Consider the following 22,076-nt stretch of genomic DNA (forward strand, 5'->3'; position numbering starts at 1 on the left):
GAACTCCACATCCCGATCTGGAGGAAGCCCTGGCAAATCATCAGGGAATACATCCGGAAACTCACATACTACCGGAATATCCTCGATGGCCATAGATGTAACTACATTCATCGTGCTACGGATATGAATATCTCGAGGAAGTTGCACTAAGAACGCCTCTTTGGTATTCGGGTCTCTCAACATCACTACACGAGTGGTGGTGTCGATAAGAACTCCGTTGCCACTCATCCACTTCATACCCAGAATTACATCTATACCAATACCGGGTAGAACAACCAGGTCAGCAAGAAACTGACGGTCTCCTATTTCCAGAGTTGCCCCCAAAACAACTTGATTGGTAGAAATATCATTTCCAGCAGCACTAATGCAATAACTGCCCTTATCAAGTGTAATTGCCTTGAGATTATGATTAGACACAAAGTCCAAACTCACAAAAGAATGTGATGCTCCTGAATCAAAAAGCACGAGTGCATCACATTGATTGTCCAGAATCTTACCAGCCGTAACTACCTCACCAGTAGGGATTGCTTCCACAGTTGTATAGTGAACACGCCCCTAGCGGACGTTCCCTTGGTTGCCCTTCTTTGGCGGGTAAGGACAGTTGCTTTGCCAGTGCCCGGTCTGATTACAGTTCAAGCACGGATGGTTGGCAGGTGGAGTCTTGGCATAGCTGGGACCTGTGTTGCCCCTAGGAAGAGCAATAGAGTAACCCTTGCGGAAACCCGTCTTCGCTTGATTCTTCTTCGCTGGAGGGCGATATCGCTGGTTAGGAGTTGGAGCACGATACTGTGGCCTAGCTGCCACTCGAGCCTTGGACTGAGATGCCCCTGCCCCGGCCTCAAAAGCCCTCTTGCGAGTCTTAGTCGTAGTGTACACAGTGTTGTAGTTCTCTTGGGTGAGAGCATCACTGACAAACTCATTGAAAGTTGTACACTTAGTGCGGCCCATAGTCTTCAGCAACTTGGGGCCAAGACCCCGATTCAAGCTAGCAATCTTCTTCGCCTCAGTGCTCACAAACTCAGGAGCATACTGTTGACGGTTCTTAAGTATCAATTTTAATTATCAAATAAACAAGAGAATGGACCAATATGCAACCATCACCTAGAATTAGGGTTTGATCTGACAGAATTCCATGAGTTTTGTTGTTTATCTATTTCTGCAAGGGGTTATCAGGAAATAAGGAAGAAAGGCCCACATGTCGGGATTACATAGAGATATCAACGCACCGCACAATTTTACTTCATCTAGAAGACTCCAGAAGCCACGAGACCGAAGCGGAGGCAAAACTGGGCCAGGCCTAGGGCGCCCGCCCTGGAAGCCTGGGCGCCTGCCCCCCTGCTGGAGCGAAATCAGGACTCTTTCACTCGGGATATTCCACCGACCTATTGGATCAAGAAAAACATAGTACCACCTCGCCTATCGACCCAAAAACGCATAGAAGGGGAGGACTATATAAGCAAGGCCCCCTGGCCCTTGGAGAAGACATGAAGAAATTATCATAGAGACTGAGGGGTGCCCTCGAAGGAAAACCTCTTCTCTAATTAATATTTCTTTTTAGGCTTAGCAATCAATGTAAGGTAGAAATAGATCTTCTAGTTTCTACTAGATTGAGAGAGATAGAGTGGAGGTGTAGAGTGGAGGATGCCCGGCCTGTCGGTGTCTACTCCAAGCTTGTACCTGCGGGATCAAGTTCTCCTAACCCGAAGCTTGCTCCTAGGATTCTTCAGTAATTCGACTTCTAAATTCTAGTAAGTTCTTGTTTTATTGTTCTTATGGTTTATGAGTTTACTTTAATCTCTTCGCGTAGAGTTTAGAGTAATCATTGCTGGCGTAAATGTGGTGTTTAGGCTGGGGTACTCATAAATATTCCCTGACTAGCTGGACCGTGGTAGTAGTGAGGAACGTGACAATTCCGAGCTACCTTTGTAGATCACATCTCATTAGCAGGAAGGATAGGGTTTATAGGTGCGGGTCGAACATCCTTTGTGGTGTCTAGATTCCGTTAGCCTCCCCATTAGAACAGTAGATCATCCTTACCAAGGTTAGAAGGAGACTACGGTTGCAGTCTTCTCTATTTATCACTCACATCGAAAGACATTCATTGTGCCTAAAGGTTAGTAGTAATAGACCGATTAGTCAGATGCACTCTTTCTCCTAGTGGTAAAAAAATAAATACGATACTCTGGATAACCTCTCGGGTGAAGTGCTCACCGATATCCGTGCGCTTGCGGATCAATTCCTTATTGCGTTCCCAAATATCAACAAGCATTTCTGGCGCCGTTGCCGGGGAGAAAGACGGTTGCTGAGATAACCTGTGTCTTGCTATTAGCTTGTATCTATACTTTTATCTTTTCTTATCTTTTATATCCTTTATTTATTTTCTTTACTCTTACCCTATGGAAAACCAAAACTCTAAATCGATCCATGAGTCTGCAATCCCTTTAGCAACTGACCTTTTACCATGGGAATCATCACAGCCTATCCAAACATCCCAGTATAAGTTAAGTTCTAGGTTGATTGCCATGATTCAAAACCTATCTTTTTCGGGAAAGGAAGACGAAAACCCTTACCTTCATATTAGAGATTTTGAGCAAACATGTGATTGTCTTCGCATTGAAGGCATTTCTGATAAGACTTTACGTTGGAAGCTTTTTCCTTTTTCCTTAAGGGGAGAAGCTAGACAATGGTACAGTCAGAAGGTAAGTCAACAACAAGGTGAATGGGGAGTTTTACGAGCCAACTTTTATCTAGATTTCTATTCCCTTGACCGTATAGCCAACCTTAGACTCGAAGTCCTATCTTTTAAACAAAAAGATAATGAAACTTTGGGAAAATCCTGGAAACGTTTTTCTGATCTTTTAGAATCTGGTCCAAACCTTAATCTTGAAGACCCTGTTCTTTTATTTCACTATTTTCGAGGTCTTCATAAAAATTACAAACAAATGCTACACACAATGTCTAGAGGTTCTTTCTTTCGCATCCCTGCTGATGAAGCTAGAGTGATCCTAGATAGAATCCTAGAAGCTGAGATGGATAATACCCTTCATGATGAAACCTACGAAGCCGAAGTAGACATTCTACCAAATTCTTCATCTACTTTAGCTATCCCATGTTTTGAGCCACAAGAGGAAGAAATTCCACTACCGGACTTCATGCTGGATATAGAATCCGATCTTTTTGCCGATTTTGGAAATATTTCAAACTACCATTCTATTGACAAACCCCAAAACGGCCAGTTTAGCATTTATTTACCAAGTAAATATCAATTGAGAGAGCTTATCTCAGTAATGAGTAGCGAATGGTTGGAGGAATCAGAGCTTTCCTCTGATGTGATCCGTTTGGACACACCCTCTATAACTATACGTTGTGCTTATAATTCTGATCGATTTAATGCTCTTTATAATCCTGTTGTGGGGATCAACATCATGTCTGAATCTTTTGCACTTAAACTATTTAAAAATCTTGTCTTAACCCCCACAACAAAGATCATAAAGGAATCTTCGGGACGATTAATCCCCAGTCTTGGAATTATTAACGTCCTACCTCTTACGGTAGAAGGCTCCATGGTTCAATTGAACTTCTATATCTTTGATACATGGGACTTCGACCTGTTAATAGGACAACCTTTTAGAAGACTCCTTTATGAAGGTCATACTGGAAAGCTACACATTTCTTTTGGAAAAACTTTTCAATTCCCAATGATAATTTCACACTCTTAAATAATAAGGCCGAGTCATATCTTTTGCCTGATCTTATGGTGGAAGTAAAGGCTGCATCTCTAGAGCTTTTAGATGAATCAGACTTAGAAGACAAAACTCCTTTCTTCACAGAAGAAGAAGACGAACCTTCTGAGCCTGAACCCTTAGACGAGTTTGCAGAAACACCTAGACCCATAGAACTTAAAACATTACCACCCGGTCTTACCTATGCTTTCCTAAACAATAATCCAGAGTTCCCTGTGATCATTAGCGAGAAACTCACTCAGGATCAAACTCTGCGATTAATGACCATTCTTGAGAAACATCACTCAGTATTCGGCTACTCACTACAAGATCTTACAGGAATCAGTCCTATGATTTGTACCCATCGTATTCCAACAGATCCTTCTGTTACACCCTCTCGAGAACCCCAACGTAGACTTAACAACACTATGAGAGAGGTAGTTAAAAAGGAAGTTATAAAGTTGCTGCATGCAGGGATTATATATCCTGTGCCGCACAGTGAGTGGGTGAGCCCAGTCCAAGTTGTGCCCAAAAAGGGAGGCATGACAGTTATTATGAATGAAAACAACGAGCTAATTCCGCAACGCACCGTCACAGGATGGCGGATGTGCATAGACTATAGAAAACTAAACAAAGCCACGAGAAAAGATCACTTTCCTTTACCTTTTATAGATGAGATGCTAGAGCGGTTAGCGAACCATTCATTCTTCTATTTCTTAGATGGATATTCAGGGTATCATCAAATCTCGATCCATCCTGATGATCAAAGCAAAACCACTTTTACATGCCCTTATGGAACTTATGCTTACCGTAGAATGTCTTTTGGGTTATGTAATGCACCAGCTTCTTTTCAAAGATGCATGATGTCTATATTTTCTGATATGATTGAAGAGATTATGGAAGTTTTCATGGATGATTTCTCTGTTTATGGAAATACTTTTGATAGATGTCTTGAAAACTTAGATAAGGTTTTGCAAAGATGTGAAGAAAAGCACTTAATCCTTAATTGGGAAAAATGTCATTTTATGGTTAGAGAAGGAATAGTGCTAGGACACTTAGTGTCTGAAAGAGGGATTGAGGTAGACAAAGCTAAAATTGAAGTAATTGAACAACTACCTCCACCTGTGAATATAAAAGGAATTCGGAGCTTTCTTGGCCATGCTGATTTTTATCGTAGATTCATAAAAGATTTTTCATTTATTGCTAGACCACTTACTCTTTTGCTAGCCAAGGATGCTCCTTTCGAATTTGATGATGCATGTTTAACATCTTTCAATTTATTAAAGAAAGCACTCATCTCTGCACCAATCATTCAACCCCCTGATTGGTCGTTGCCTTTTGAAATTATGTGTGATGCTAGTGATTATGCTGTGGGGGCAGTATTGGGACAAACTAAAGGTAAGAAGCATCATGCAATTGCTTATGCCAGTAAAACTTTGACAAGAGCTCAACTTAATTATGCAACCACTGAAAAAGAGCTTCTGGCTGTTGTCTTTGCCATTGATAAATTTAGATCTTATTTAGTTGGAGCTAAAATAATTGTTTACACTGATCATGCTGCACTAAAATATTTGCTCACTAAAAAAGATGCTAAACCTTGCCTGATTAGATGGATTTTATTACTCCAAGAATTTGACTTAGAAATAAAAGATAAAAAAGGAGTAGAGAATTCTGTTGCTGATCACTTGTCTAGAATGTATTTTAAGAGTCCACAGGAAACCCCCATCAATGATTCACTCCAGGACGACATGCTCTACGGGATTAACAGGTCTGACCCCTGGTATGCAGATATTGTTAATTTTATGGTTTCAGGGTATGTACCACCAGGAGCATACAAGAAGAAGCTTATTCAAGAAAGTCGTTCACATATATGGGACGAGCCATACCTCTTCCGAGTATGCTCTGATGGCTTACTCAGGAGATGTGTGACCACTGAGGAAGGATGGAAGATCATCGACAGATGTCATTCATCACCATATGGAGGTCACTATGGAGCATTCCGTACACATTCAAAGATCTGGCAGTGTGGATTCTATTGGCCTACAATGTATGAAGACACGAAGCAATATATCAGAAGATGTGGGCCATGTCAAAGGCACGGAAACATAAATACAAGGGATGCAATGCCACTCACCAACAACCTTCAGATTGAGCTCTTTGATGTCTGGGGAATAGACTACATGGGTCCATTTCCTCCATCAAAGAAGTGTGAGTACATCTTGGTGGCGGTTGACTATGTCTCCAAGTGGGTAGAAGAATTACCTTGCAAGCATGCCGACAACGTCAGTTCAAAGAGGATGTTTGAAGAAATTATATTTCCAAAATTTGGAGTCCCCAGAGTAGTGATAAGTGATGGTGGAGCACACTTCATCGACAAACGCTTCAAGCAATATCTATCAAGACATGGAATCTGTCACAACGTCGCTACCCCTTATCATCCTCAGACAAGTGGCCAAGCAGAGACTTCCAACAAACAAATCAAGAATATTCTTCAGAAGATAGTAAATGAAATGGGAACGGCGTGGAAAGACAAGTTACCCGATGCACTCTGGGCATACCGGACAGCATACAAGACCCCAATTGGAATGTCTCCATACCAATTGGTGTACGGGAAGACTTGCCATCTACCTGTTGAACTAGAATTCAAAGCACACTGGGCCATAAAGAGATGGAATATGGACCTAGATGTTGCTGGAGATTATAGAAGAATGCAATTATCAGAATTGGAAGAATGGCGAGAGAAGGCATATCACAATTCAAAGATCTACAAAGAAAGAGTCAAGAGGTGGCATGACAAGAGAATCAAGAAGAAGGAGTTCACACCCGGAGATAAGGTATTACTTTTTAATTCCAGGGTGAAGCTTTTCGGGCATGGAAAACTCCGGAGCAAATGGGAAGGACCATTCAAGGTAATCAATTCATCATCCCACAGAGCTATCACACTTCAAAACAGCGAAGGTATGTTATTCAAGGTAACGTCTTAAATTATTTTTAGAGCCCAATGAGGAATTTGAAGAAATAGACGTAGTCCATTTTTACCTTCCCATGGAGAATTAGAGCCCGACACTTTTGGTCTGATGGTTTTGGGTCATATATATATTTTTCTAAATAATTTCGCATCTAGAAACGCGCTCGGAGAAGTGGGCCCACAGAGGAGCCAGAGAGAGGGCGGGCGCCCAGGTCAAGTGGGCGGGCGCCCAGCCCCTGTTCCCCCCTCAGTCCCGACTTTCTCTGTTATGGAAAATGCACTTAGGGTGATCCGAATAATCCCTCAGATGGAAAGTTTCGCACGCACAAAGACGGGAGCAACCCGAACAACCCATAGAGGCATCCTTTTGACCCCTATATAAACAGACCCCTGACCTCAGTTTTCAAACACCAAGCCACCAAGCTTTCTCTCCTTCCACTAGAGCTTGACTAGCTCTCCTTTAATTAGAGCTTAATTAGCTCTACTTCAATTAAAATTTTATTAGTTCCTTGCTACTCCAATGGCCGACAAGTACCACGATGATTGGGAAGTCGTCCCCTTCAACCTCAACATGGAGCCAGTGGAAGACCCCGATGCCCGTGCTCTCGTCCCGGCCAAAACAGAGCGTCAGCTAGAAGCCATGCCATTACGCCAACGCAGCTCCGCCCAATCTTACCATGCTCAACCAGTTCTCACCGCACCACCACAACCCCTACTCCTCAAAGGACCATCATCCAAGACGAAGACCCCTATCAAGGTGCCAATCGGCACAAGGATCCTTCCACCTAGACCCAATGAGAGGGTCATTGGAGTCAAGACCAACCGGAGCGGCGAGATCAGCAGCGTACGCTACACTTCAGAGGAGGAAAGGCCTTACTTTGAAGGGATTAGAGCAGCCAAAGTCCGTTTCATCCCTCCAAAGGCAGCCCCGAAGCATTCTCTCAATGCTTTTGAGACACCTCCCAAGCGTCGCAAGACTATAATGGATATTGATGAGGAAGTTTGCAGGCTAGATAGAATTATCATAGACCTCCAGTCCTCAATTAATTCCCTCACTAGGCAGCTCTCTAACCACAACACCATTATACTAGGCCTTAGGCAGGATCTTGCCAGTGCCAACAAGAAGATCAAGGAATTAGAGCGCCGCTAAGTTATCTAGATTAGACCTTGAGGTAATGCATCTTAGTCATCTATCTTTAAATTCGGTTTAAGTTTGCTATTATTATTAGTTTGCTATCAGTTTGTTATCAGTCTTTTGTACTAAATGCCTCAAGATCAATAAAGAGTACTACTATTATTATTATTATGTCTTGTGTGTCTCTACTTTATTTTTGTGCAAGAAAGCAGAAAACAAGTATGGGGGAGATCCCTCAACATGCCAAACACACTCCGACTACACCACTCCACGATTCAGGTACACACTCTGCACACTTTACTTCATACATACATTTATTTTGAATTATGCAGATTACTGTTTCCGACATGATAAAATAAAAAGATTAAAATATTTCTAATCATGATTAATCTCAATCTGTGATATTTCCTGAAAACTTACAATTATTATAAAATCATTTTAAAACCCTGTGTTACTTAAGTCAATATGGAATATGTGATGGTAGAGTATGAGTTTCTTATTCTTGATATCATTGTTGCTTGGAGAATTTATTTCAAAATATTCAAAATTCTAGCTACCATCCTCAGTGTTTTATATGCCTGATAAAAATAAAAATATTAATTATGATTATAAAAGCTATCTACTCTGTATTGAGTTTGTTCAAAATGAGTTAGACCCTTGTTGAGAGATTTATCATGCTCCCAAGATCAAGACACTATTTCAGTAAGATTCACTCTTCCGAAGTATTATTGCATTAGAGGCATGGGCTATGCAAAAATAAAAATATTTCGAGGAAATAAAAAGGAGCAAGTGCTCGACAACCTCGCAGAAAAAAATGGACAAGTGTCCGGCAGTAGAATTAGGGGTACCTCGGTATCCACTTAAAAAAATGATAGCCCATGGTCCCTCTAATAAGCAATATGCCAGCAAGAGTTGACAAAGTTTTTAATTTTCAAAGTCTTTGATCTAAGAGTATGACATTCCCCTCCTCGGATCCTGTTTTGATCAGGCAATAAATGCAAAGTAAGTATGCTTGAGAATTTTTGCAAAATAAAACAGCCTCAGTGAGATATATATAAAAGATAATGAGTGATCTGAGAGAACCTATGAGGATAAAAAGGTATGCTAACTTTCTTTCAAAAATATACAAAAACTCCAAGTGACAGGATCGAGAAGAAAGGATCTTTACTCTTAAGAAAGGTATGCTAACTTCCTGACTATGGTACACAGTGGAATTTTAACACCCTGCAATTATATAAAGAGAATGCTTTAAAATGTTTACCCCAGATATTGTTCTTAACCATCCTTTTCTCGAGGACGAGTAAAAGCCTAAGTATGGGGGTATTTGTTGACGGTTCTTAAGTTTCAATTTTAATTATCAAATAAACAAGAGAATGGACCAATATGCAACCATCACCTAGAATTAGGGTTTGATCTGACAGAATTCCACGAGTTTTGTTGTTTATCTATTTCTGCAAGGGGTTATTAGGAAATAAGGAAGAAAGGCCCATATGTCGGGATTACATAGAGATATCAACGCACTGCGCAATTTTACTTCATCTAGAAGACTCCAGAAGCCACGAGACCAAAGCGGAGGCAAAACTGGGCCAGGCCCAGGGCGCCCGCCCTGGAAGCCTAGGCGCCCGCCCCCCTGCTGGAGCGAAATCAGGACTCTTTCGCTCGGGATATTCCACCGACCTATTGGATCAAGAAAAACATAGTACCACCTCGCCTATCGACCCAAAAACGCATAGAAGGGGAGGACTATATAAGCAAGGCCCCCTGGCCCCTGGAGAAGACATGAAGAAATTATCATAGAGATCGAGGGGTGCCCTCGAAGGAAAACCTCTTCTCTAATTAATATTTCTTTTTAGGCTTAGCAATCAATGTAAGGTAGAAATAGATCTTCTAGTTTCTACTAGATTGAGAGAGATAGAGTGGAGGTGTAGAGTGGAGGATGCCCGGCCTGTCGGTGTCTACTCCAAGCTTGTACATGCGGGATCAAGTTCTCCTAACCCGAAGCTTGCTCCTAGGATTCTTCAGTAATTCGACTTCTAAATTCTAGTAAGTTCTTGTTTTATTGTTCTTATGGTTTATGAGTTTACTTTAATCTCTTCGCGTAGAGTTTAGAGTAATCATTGCTGGCGTAAACGTGGTGTTTAGGCTGGGGTACTCATAAATATTCCCTGACTAGCTGGACCGTGGTAGTAGTGAGGAACGTGACAATTCCGAGCTACCTTTGTAGATCACATCTCGTTAGCAGGAAGGATAGGGTTTATAGGTGCGGGTCGAACATCCTTTGTGGTGTCTAGATTCCGTTAGCCTCCCCATTAGAACAGTAGATCATCCTTACCAAGGTTAGAAGGAGACTACGGTTGCAGTCTTCTCTATTTATCACTCACATCGAAAGACATTCTTTGTGCCTAAAGGTTAGTAGTAATAGACCGGTTAGTCAGATGCACTCTTTCTTCTAGTGGTAAAAAAATAAATACGATACTCTAGGTAATCTCCCGGGTGAAGTGCTCACCGATATCCGTGCGCTTGCGGATCAATTCCTTATTGTGTTCCCAAATATCAACACATACCTAGACAGATGATTGAAAGCATGCAAATACTCCTTCAAAGTTTTATTTCCCTGAGTTAACTACATGAACTCAGTATGCTTCATCTCCATGACACCAGGAGGTATGAAATGCCCCTTGAAAGCTTCACAGAAGAGATTCCAGTCAAGCACAGTATTGTCTGGGAGAGCCTCCCGATACTGATTCCACCATATGCCTGCCGGTCCCTGCAGTTGGTGAGCTGCATACTCGGCCTTCAAACCCTCGGTCAGCCGAAGCAAACGGAACTTTTGCTCCACCGTGTTCAGCCATTCCTCAGCTTGAAGGGGTTCTTCAGCCTCTCTGAAAGATGGGGGCTTAGTATCCATGAAATCCTTAAAGCTACTGTACTGATTAGGTGCTGGCCCATCCGGTGCATTCCGACCACCCTGGTTTGCCATCCGGTTGATGGTTTCAGTGAGCATCCTCTGATTTTCCACAATCATTTGCATCAGCTTAGTTCGATTTGGTGGTGGAGGAGGAGGGGGTGGGTTCATGTTCGCACGCTGCTCCGCACCTCGAGTGCCACGAGACATCTGTAAAGGCACAGTCAGTGAGCATCGATAATGATAAGATTTGCCATAGTAGAACTTATATTCATGGCTGAAAGTATTCGAGAGAATAACTTTACAGAAAAAGGCACAATAATTCAATTCCACAAAACAACATCACCAACCCAACACATGACATAGATATCCACAATATACACAACAACGGAAAACATCGTCACAACTGGTCGAACATGATAAGGTTAACCACATTGGGTCCATAAAGTTACTACACCATCACAATATAGATCATAAGTCAATGATCAAGGTTCCCGATTACAACATGATTGCAAAAGCACAACTGCTGACCGTCATACTACAAAAGATCCTCACAAAACAGCTATCAACTACCCACTACACTCCAGGCTCATCGTCTGAGTCAGCGTCGAAGATCGCCTCTCCATCCTCGTCGCTAACTGGCTCAAGCTCCTCGTCCTCCACGTCCTCTTGCAAAGGTGGTGCAGCCGTGGCTGGTCCATCTACCTCCATACCATCATCATCGGCCACAATCACCTGAGGTCCCACCTCTAGATACACTGGTGCAGGGCGAGGAATAGAGTGTAGTAAGTTGTTGAGACGGTGAATCTCCACAAGACCAGCCTCAATCTGATGCTGCAGATAGTTCTCCCGCTCAAGCGACTGGATCCAGTGCATCTCCCAAGCCCAGCGCCGGTTCTCCGACACGCGGAGCGCAGTATCCCTCTCACGAGTGATCTGTACCAAGCGCTCCTGCACTGTCTCCCTCTCTCTAGACAACTGACTCATCTGATCCTGCTTGTGATCTCTCTCTCTCTAATGGCCTTCACCCACTGCTGCCTACGGTACTCTGCAATGTCTTCCCAGTCATTGCGGTCCTTCCGGGCTTGCTCTAGGAGTCCAGCTTGCTTGCGAAACTTGCGAGCACGCTTTACAGCCTTCTGTTGCATCTCCTGAGCTTGACGAACAGCCACCATCACCTGGGCATAGGTGTCCTCTCGCTGACTGAACAGCTTGAGTACAACCATCATAGCACTCATAGCAGGGCTAGAACTCTCAGCTCGCTCTCCTCGACCCCGAACCAATGCACACCCATCAGCCTGCTTCCACTCCGCTGCTGTTGGGTCAGCACGGGGAATGGAGGCTGCTGGCCCTCCTATCAGCTCATCGCCAAACCTCTGACAGATGTTGAGCAGCATAGCATGGGCTGCAACCTGAGCTGCTTCCCATGGCGTCTGCCCATCCGAGTTACAGGTCCACCCCGTCCATGCAGGCCTGCCCCCATGTGGTGGGACAACCCCTGCACAGCGAACCACTGCAAACCTCCCATCATATCCACCTCCCACCAAAAGTACTGAGGTGGCTCCGTATACCCCACACACTGTAGCACCCTCCAGAGCAGTGTAGGAGTGCCAAACTCGCTCAAAAAGGTGTCACTGGGGCGAGGTGAAGCGGGCACGTCCATCCATGGAAAGGAATAACCGTGGGTAAAAGAGGATTAGTTTAAGCAACATTTATTTAATTAAAAGGGACGACATTGTAAGGGAAGGAGTAGATAGAATGTATGTATGAATGCGACATGATGCATACGCGCACCGTACGTCCTCACAAACTTAGAAAATTAATACTCTAATGGATATACGGTGGCATACATTCATCTCTCGATACGATAGCTATCGATTTACACGTGCGCTGTTAGAGTACCTACAGAAAACTTTATTTTAGCCCAACAATTCTCAATATATCACTCAAGAAAGCTGTAAACTAAGTGCACATTGCCTATACATGCCCAACATGCATAAGCAATGACACCACAGCTACCGGAGAAATTAAATGCTCCCCAATTAAGTTTCTTTCGTGGTTCCATGGTTAGAAAACCACCGTGAACACTCTCCTAGACCGCCGTTTGGACGATCATGCTCTCACAGCTCACACTTACCAGAGCGTAGGTGCGATGTTGCATAATTTAAATCTAGCGACATATGTGGCTAATTCACATATGAAGGCTACCTCTACCATTAGACCACAGGGTAGCATAGTGCGGTCATCACACATCCATACCTGAGTACTGCCGGAGATGCATAAATAAAACCCCCCAAGTCAGTACTTAAATAGCCACCTAAAGTCCTTATATGGGCAAGGAGGATTCGACCACTGGCATAACTTAAGTATTGATTTTCATAATTTTATTTAAAAACTCTTTTGTTTTTAAATACACAAACGCTGCATTTATAATGCTGAACTTGCTCTTATACCAGCTGTCACACAACCGACTAAATTATAAGAGTTCAAGTGCAGAAACGATCAACTAGTAATCAAGTTTCCAAACTTGAGCCCATATAATCCCGGTAGTCAACTGAAATCACGAAGGACTTCAAACCAACTTGCAACAAACCAAGATCGTAATAGTTCAACATAACACAGCGAATGTTACATAGTCATTCATTGCCATCGAAGCGGCACCACATCGGAGTTACTTAGTCATTACAACACATGTTTGTAGTGGCGGCAGCAAAATAGTTTACAACACACATTCCGAAGTTCAGTTCATAAGTTCTTGTCTCTGTCAGAGTCTCATGCCATCCATCAAAAGCAACAGGTACGAAGTAGTTAGAGAACCGTGCCCAACGGTCCCCAGCGGAATGGAGACAGGTATTGTAGAAGCCATCATAAAAGATATCATCTGTAATAGGTGGGAATAAACCCTGAGTACGAGGATGTACGCAGCTAGACTTACCCGTCTAGTAAAACATAAAAGACACCAAGGATCATGCAAGTTTGACTATAAATTGTAGCTGGCTTTACTCAACATTTGCTAAAAGCTCGAATGATTACTATACTACTTGTAAAGGCATCATATTCATCTTAATTAGCCTAGCACTATATTAGCACCTGTACTAAAGCACTTCACTTTGATTAATACAAACAATAATAACCATATCAAGTTCATCATATGTTCCTCCTTGCTATCATCAACATCATTATCAAGAACCATTGTACTTAGTGAATGCTACGTTTGCTGCTGCTCTGTCAAGTTCTCACTATCCGGGAGAGACGGCAATTCGAATCGATTCCTATCCAGCTGGAGGGTTATTCCTAGCACTCACCCAAACTTCCCCCGTCGGAGAGCCAGCGGCTACGATCAGCGCCGCACTCCCAGGGCTACCACTCTGCCAGGGAGGTCAGGTCTTTTAACTCACCTGCCTTTGGTCTTACGCCAATGGTCCCCCGCACACCGCATTTCCTCTGGTAGTGCGCAGTTTATACTTGCCGGTCTTCCGGCCTGAGTCATACTACTAGGCTTTACCGTCGGAACGAGTTATCCGGCCAACTAAGTGTCAGGCATGCGTTCAACACGATCGGTCCTTAGTTGCCACAGACGGAGTTACTACAATCTTTCAAAACTCTGCCCGGCTTAAGTCATTTTAAATAGGTTCTTTCCACTATAGCACATATAGACAATCGGGATCCGACACAACCCTATCTCGCGCAGGCGACAGGATATCACCCGACTTCTACCGATTAAGCATGGCTAAGCTGCTACTCGGTCCTAACTCTACAACCAGGTGGTGGTAAGATATCTGGACAAGAAATGAGTATAATGCAGCAAGGGTGTCATCACAACTCCTATACGTAATGCATCAATAGATATAACATAATCAATTAAGCTTTCGAAATTAAAATGGGAGACTTAAGATGCTCCGGGGCTTGCCTTTCACGAACGATGCAGGCTCGTGATTAGGGCACTCGATCTCCTCTTCGGGCTCCTCCTGTGCGGCTTGCTGGACCTCCACCTCTGGGTTGATCTCCTGGTCTTCGGGGTTCACCTAGAGCTCGAACGCAGTCGTCGCTTCCGGTGCACCTATTGCATGCATAATGACTAAGAAATGTGTGCATACTAGATGAGGATGAATGCTTGATAACATAATTAGAACTTTACTGGACACTCATTTACGGAGTAACTTTCATAACAAGTTCACACAAGATGATTAACTACTTAGCAAGATTATCAAATTACACTACAACAGCAATGACCAATATAACAGTGCAGCTCAAGGAATAAATCATAACTGGAGCTATACAGATCCAACAAACATGAATGAGGACATTCTGGAAAGCTTATGAAATTGTCTACATTTCTTTGTTAAACATCACAGCAAGATTCAAAAGTTAAACAAGCCAATTAAACAAAGTTCCAGGTTCTGCCCCAGAAAACAGAGAACACCTATTTCTGGAACCCAACTTCGAAGAGCTATAACTTTTAAACTATTGGACCAAATGATCCCAAAATTAAACCACAGCTATTTCATAAAGTTGACAACAACTTTGATTTAGACAAGTCTTCCAGAAAATCAAGTTATCATCAAGCAAAGGTTAGATTACTCCCTTGCTGTCCAGAACAGCTTTTAACTCTTTAATTAATTATTTGATAACATAACCAAAGCATAATTAGTGTCAACCACACGTCTTATAAGCACAAGCATACTATAAGATTACCAGAAACATCACATGTTAACCACTAAACATATAATAACATGTCATTTATTAAATTAATTCCATAAAAGGACATATTTACAAGATACCAGCAAATTGCTCAGAAAAATCTACAAAAATTACACAAGCACAAGCATAGCATCTTGACATTACCATAAAATTTTCAGAACCATTGCACATGCCAAATTTAAGATAAGCATTTAACATGTGACAAGGTGCTTATTTCATAAATTAAGAAACATAGCTTAGATAGTGTTAAACAATAGATTTCAGATTATTTACATGTTACTATTACCATAAACAAGTTTGCCACCAGAGTAGAGCACCAGCATAAGCACCAAACATTTATTATGATTAAATATGGAAACAAGCCATATCACAAACATAAATTACATATCACAGATACAATACTCCAAAAATCTTGAAATAATTATCATAGCATTCTTGTACCACTCAGAGCATAGCATACAAATTTCATAGCAAAAGGAGCAGTATAACAAGAGATATGAATTTATACATAAATAACAAGATTAAATCATAACAATTATTTTTCCCAGAAAATACAGTGCATGTTATATTTTTATTAAAAACTAGCCATCTCAAGGGACATCACGAAATTTGTTTCACAATTTTTGGATCACAGAAACAGAAGATATGATTTTTGCAAGAATGCCAAAAAATCTGGATTTGAATAAAAGAAAAGGAGGGAAACGATGTGTCACTGACAGCGGGTCCCGCGTGTCAGGGTCGTCTTCCTCATGACCGAGACGACATTCACCGACGATTTCTCCGCGACGGCGAGGTCTCCGGCCAAACCAAGGGTACCAATGTGATCCCCAGACCCTTGCGAACCGAGTGACCCCCTTTCCACACGGCGGAGCCACCGGAAATGGCTTGCCGTCGACCATGGCGGCTCGCGGAGGTGCTCGGCGTTACGCCGGAGCTCTCAGGCCGGTAGAGCGCGACCTAGGGTTTCCTACAGCACCAGTGAACTATGGCGAAGCTTCCTAGGTAGGTGACTAGGCTTGAAACGGTGTGGCATGAGCTGGCCACGAGAGAGCCGAACTCCGACGGAAACACGGCGGTGCTGCGCGTTGTGTCTAGCGACGGTGAGTGCGGTAGAGCGTCCACCAAGTGGCGCAAATGTTCGCTAGGGACCTAAGCTACCTCTAGGACCTAACTAGAGAAGACGAGAGGCTCAGCATTGAGTTCGCCGGAGAAGAAGGTCACGACAACCCGATTTGGGGGAAATTGGAAATGTCGGCTCACCGGAGGGTTTCACGGCGAGTTTGCGGGTGGAGGATGGAGAGCAGGTCAAGGCGGAGCTGTGGGCGAGTTTTGGTGGGCAGCAATGCAGCGGGGAGCGCGTTTGAGCTCGCTGGAGTGAGCTCGCGATGGTGAGCTCGCTGCGGCCGCCTTTCTGGCGAGAGAGCGAGAGGGAGGAGGAAATGGACGCGTCCACTGCGTCCTGGGCATCGCCGTGGAGGTCATGCGTGCATCTAGAGCTGACGAGCGGGGCTAGAGACGACGTACGGGTGCCAAATGTCGCCGTTGTTCCATCGCCAGTCGGCCACGTCGACGAGCTCGGCTTCGATTCAGACATGGCGATGGTCGTCTGACAGAGCGATTTTGACAGCGATTATCAACCAAACCAAAGCGAATTAGGAGATAGTGTAGTTGACAAAGCTGGAGTACTAGCTGAGTTCTACAACATTGTCAACTGGAGCAAGAGCCAGATCGGCTTGGATTGAGAGATATGAAGCTCCCAAAATCGATCGAGCAAACTGGTGGCGCCAGGACATAGCTAAATTTGGTTAAGTGCCAAAACAGCCCCCAAAACTGCCTTAAAAGCACTTTTTGAGCAAGATGTGATCATTTTCATGAGATGGCCATAAAACATCTTTTGTTCCTTATAAAATTTGCTACAACTTTTCTGTAGAAAGTTTTGACGTGCAAATAATTTATGAAACACTTTTTTTAAAAGCTTAAGCAAAAGAAATTTCTAAGGTCTACACATGGAAGTATGACTTAAAAACTTAATTTGAAGAAGTGATCAACATGAACATTGTTCCTAAGGTTGAGTTAAACATAGATAAACTAATTACCAAGGCATAGCACACTAGTATGAGCATGGTACAAACAAACACAAGCATAGGAGGCATAATTAAGCAAGTTAAATCACATTTTTGCATAAAATGACATGACCCATGGTAAATGATGATCATGATATGCTTGAGTAGATGATGATGCTCATGTTATGCATGTGATTGATGAAACCATAACACTGGGTGTTACAAGGGGGTTGAATGATTGGTGCAAAGATGAGTGCATTCTTTAATAAATTGAAAGATGTTAGGCATGCATCGTCAAATTCGAAAGCAGCATCCTTGGCTAGCAAAAGAGTAAGTGGTCTAGCAATAAATGAAAAATCTTTTATGAATCTGCGATAAAAACCAACATGGCTAAGAAAGCTTTGAATTCCCTTTATATACAGAGGTCGAGGTTGTTGTTCAATTACTTCAATTTTAGCTTTGTCTACCTCAATACCTCTTTCAGACACTAGGTGTCCCAACACTATTCCTTCCCTAACCATAAAATGACATTTTCCCAATTAAGGACTAAGTGCTTTTCTTCACATTTTTGCAAAACCTTGTCTAAGTTTTCAAGACAACTATCAAAAGTTTTTCCATAAACAGAAAAATCATCCATGAAAACTTCCATAATTTCTTCAATCACATCAGAAAATATAGACATCATGCATCTTTGAAAAGAAGCTGGTGCATTACATAACCCAAAAGACATTCTACGGTAAGCATAAGTTCCGTATGGGCATGTAAAAGTGGTTTTGCTTTGATCATCGAGATGGAATAGGATCTGGTGATACCCTGAATATCCATCTAAGAAACAGAAGAATGAATGGTTCGCTAATCGCTCTAGCATCTCATCTATGAAAGGTAAAGGAAAATGATCCTTTCTCGTGGCTTTGTTTAATTTTCTATAGTCTATGCACATCCGCCACCCTATGACGGTGCGTTGCGGAATTAGCTCGTTCTTTTCATTCGTAACAACAGTCATGCCTCCCTTTTTTTGGCACAACTTGAACTGGGCTCACCCACTCACTGTGTGGCACAGGATATATAATGCCTGCATGCAGCAACTTTATAACTTCCTTTTTAACTACCTCTCTCATCGTGTTGTTAAGTCTACGTTGGGGCTCTCGAGAAGGTGAAACAGAAGGATCTGTTAGAATACGATGGGTGCAAATCATAGGATTGATTCCTGTAAGATCTTGGAGTGAGTAGCCGAAAACTGAGTGATGTTTCTCAAGAATGGTCATCAATCGTAGAGTTTGCTCCTGAGTGAGGTTATCTCTAATGATCACAGGAAACTCTGGATTATTGTTTAGGAAAGCATAGATAAGACCGGGTGGTAAAGTTTTAAGCTCTATGAGAGGTCTAGGTGTTTCTGCAAACTCATCTAAGGGTTCAGGTTTAGAAGGTTCAGTTTCTTCTTCTGTGAAGAAAGGAGCTTTGTCTTCTAAGTCTGGTTCATCTAAAAGCTCTAGAGATGCAGCCTTTACCTCTTCCATAGGATCAGGCAAAAGATATGACTCGGCGTTTTTATTTAAGGTGTGAAATTGTTATTGGAAATTTAAAGGTTTTTCCAAAAGAAATATGTAGCTTTCCAGTATGACCTTCATAAAGGAGTCTTCTAAAAGGTTGTCCTATCAAGAGGTCGAAGTCCCATGTATCAAAGATATAGAAGTTCAAATGAACCATGGAGCCTTCTACCATAAGGGGTAGGACATTAATAATTCCAAGACTGGGGACTAATCGTCCCGAAGATTCCTTTATGACCTTTGTTATGGGGGTTAAAACCAATTTTTTAAATAATTTAAGTGCAAAAGATTCAGACATGATGTTGATCCCCACAACAGGATTATAGAGAGCATCAAATTGATCAGAATCATAGGCACAGCGTAAAGTTATAGGAGGTGTGTCCAAACGGATCACATGTTTGCTCAAAATCTCTAATATGAAGGTAAGGGTTTTCGTCTTCCTTTCCTGAAAAAGATAGGTTTTGAATCATGGCAATCAACCTAGAACTTAACCTATACTGGGATGTTTGGATAGGCTGTGATGACTCCCATGGTAAAAGGTCAGTTTCCAAAGGTGTTGCAAATTGATAGATTGATTTAGAATCTTGGTTTTCCATAAGGTAAGAATAAAGAAAATAAAGAATATAAAAAGATAAGAAAAGATAAAAGTATAGATACAAGCTAGTAGTAAGACTCAAGGTTATCTCAGCAAACCGTCTTTCTCCCCGGCAACGGCGCCAGAAATGCTTGTTGATATTTGGGAACCCAATAAGAAATTGATCCGCAAGCGCACGGATATCGGTGAGCACTTCACCCGGGATGTTATCCAGAGTATCGTATTTATATTTTTACCACTAGGAGAAAGAGTGCATCTGACTAACCCGGTCTATTACTACTAACCTTTAGGCTACAAAGAATGTTTCTCGTTGTGAGTGATATATAGAGAAGACTACAACTTTAATCTCTTTCTAACCTTGGTAAGGATAATCTACTGTTCTATTGGGGAGGCCCACGGAATCTAGACACCACAGAGGATGTTCAACCCGCACCTATAAACACTATCGATCCTACTAACGGGATATGGGCTGCAAAGGTATCTCGGAAATGTCACGTTCCTCGCTACTACCACGGTCCAGCTAGTCAGGGGATATCTATGAGTATCCTAGCCCAAACACCACGTCTACGCTAGAGATGATTACTCTAAACTCTACGCGAAGAGATTAAAGTAAACTCATAAACCAAAGAACAATAAAACAAGAACTTACTAGTATTTAGAAGTCGAAATATTGAAGAATCCTAGGAACAAGCTTCGGGTTAGGAGAACTTGATCCCGCAGGTACAACCTCGTAGTAGACACCGACAGGCCGGGTTTCCTCCGATCTACACCTCCACTCTATCTCTCTCAATCTAGTAGATCTAGTCTACTCTCACATTAGATGCTAAGCCCTAAGTCTATTTAGAGGAAAGGTTATCCTTTGAGGGCACCTCTCAACTCTATTTTGAACTTGTTCTCCTCCAGGGGCCAGGGGGTCTGCTTATATAGTCCCCTCAGGTGAACATGGGCCGTTGGATCAAACCGACATTGATTGAACGGTTATCCTTGAACCTTTAGGTCGTTGGAGCGGGATCTGCGGGATTGGACATGATTGGGCACAACTCCAGGGCGGGCGCCCTGCCCCTGGGCCCGATCGCCTTCCCGTTCGTTCCCGTGGCTTTTGGAGTGTTCTAGATGGTAGAAAATTGCACGGTGCATTAATATCTCTATGTAATCCCGACATGTGGGCCTTTCTTCCTTATTTCCTGATAACCCCCTGTAGAAATAGATAAACAACAAAACTCATGGAATTCTGTCAGATGAAACCCTAATTCTAGGTGTTGTTTGTATATTGGTCCTTTCCCTTGTTTATTTGATAATTAAAAATGATACTTAAGAATCGTCAACAACTATGTACCCTAGAAGCATACCTCGAGGAATGCTGAAGACAAATTTTTTGGGATTGAGCTTGATGTTGTTGGCGCGTAAGCAGCCAAACGCGATCTTGAGAACCTGAATCAAGTCACCCTGCCTTTTTGACTTGACGACAAGATCATCGACATATGCTTCGACCGTCGACCCTATGTGTTCTCTGAAAACATGGAGCATGCATCGCTGGTACGTCGCCCCAGTGTTTTGAAGCCCGAAGGGCATGGTCACATAACAGTACATGCCAAAAGTGGTGATGAAGGAAGTCATGAGCTGGTCAGGCTCCTTCATTTTTATCTGATGGTAGCCAGAATAAGCATCAAGGAAGGAAAGGGTTTCACATCCCATGGTGGAATTGACGATTTGATCTATGCATGGTAAAGGAAATGGCACTTTCGGACATACTTTATTTAAACTAGTATAATCAACACACATCCTCATTTTTCCATTCTTTTTCTTAACTAATATAGGGTTGGCTAACCACTCGGGATGATGACCCTCCTTGATGAATCTGGTCGTCAAAAGCTTGTGGACCTCCTCCCCAATGATCTTTCACTTCTCCTCATCGAAGTAGCGCAGGCGTTGCTTCACTGGTTTGGAACCGGCTCGGATCTCCAAGGAGTGCTCGGCAACTTCCCTTAGTATGCCAGGCATGTCCAAGGGACTCCATGCAAACATGTCAGCGTTTGCGCGGAGAAAGTCGATGAGCATGGCTTCCTATTTCGGGTCGAGGTCGGCACTGATCATCAGTGCCTTCCCATCGGAGTGGTTGGGGTCGAGCAGGATCTTCTTGGTGCCCTCCATAGGCTCGAAGCTACCCGCATGGCACTTTAGTTCTGGCGCCTCCACAGCAAGGGCCTTGAGCCTCGAGGCGAGTTCGGCGGTGCTCCCGGTCACTTCCCCGTACTCGACACACTCGACGTCGCATTCGTAAGCATGTCCGTAAGAGAAGCTGACGGTGATGACCCCCTTGGTTCCGAGCATCTTCAGCTTGAGGTAGGTGTAGTTAGGGATCGCCATGAATTTGGTGTACCCCGGGCATCCGATGCTGGCATGATAGGTGCCTCGAAAAACCACCACTTTAAAGGTAAGG

This window comes from Sorghum bicolor, chromosome 10 (assembly GCF_000003195.3).
Source record: "Sorghum bicolor cultivar BTx623 chromosome 10, Sorghum_bicolor_NCBIv3, whole genome shotgun sequence".
Taxonomy (NCBI): domain Eukaryota; kingdom Viridiplantae; phylum Streptophyta; class Magnoliopsida; order Poales; family Poaceae; genus Sorghum; species Sorghum bicolor.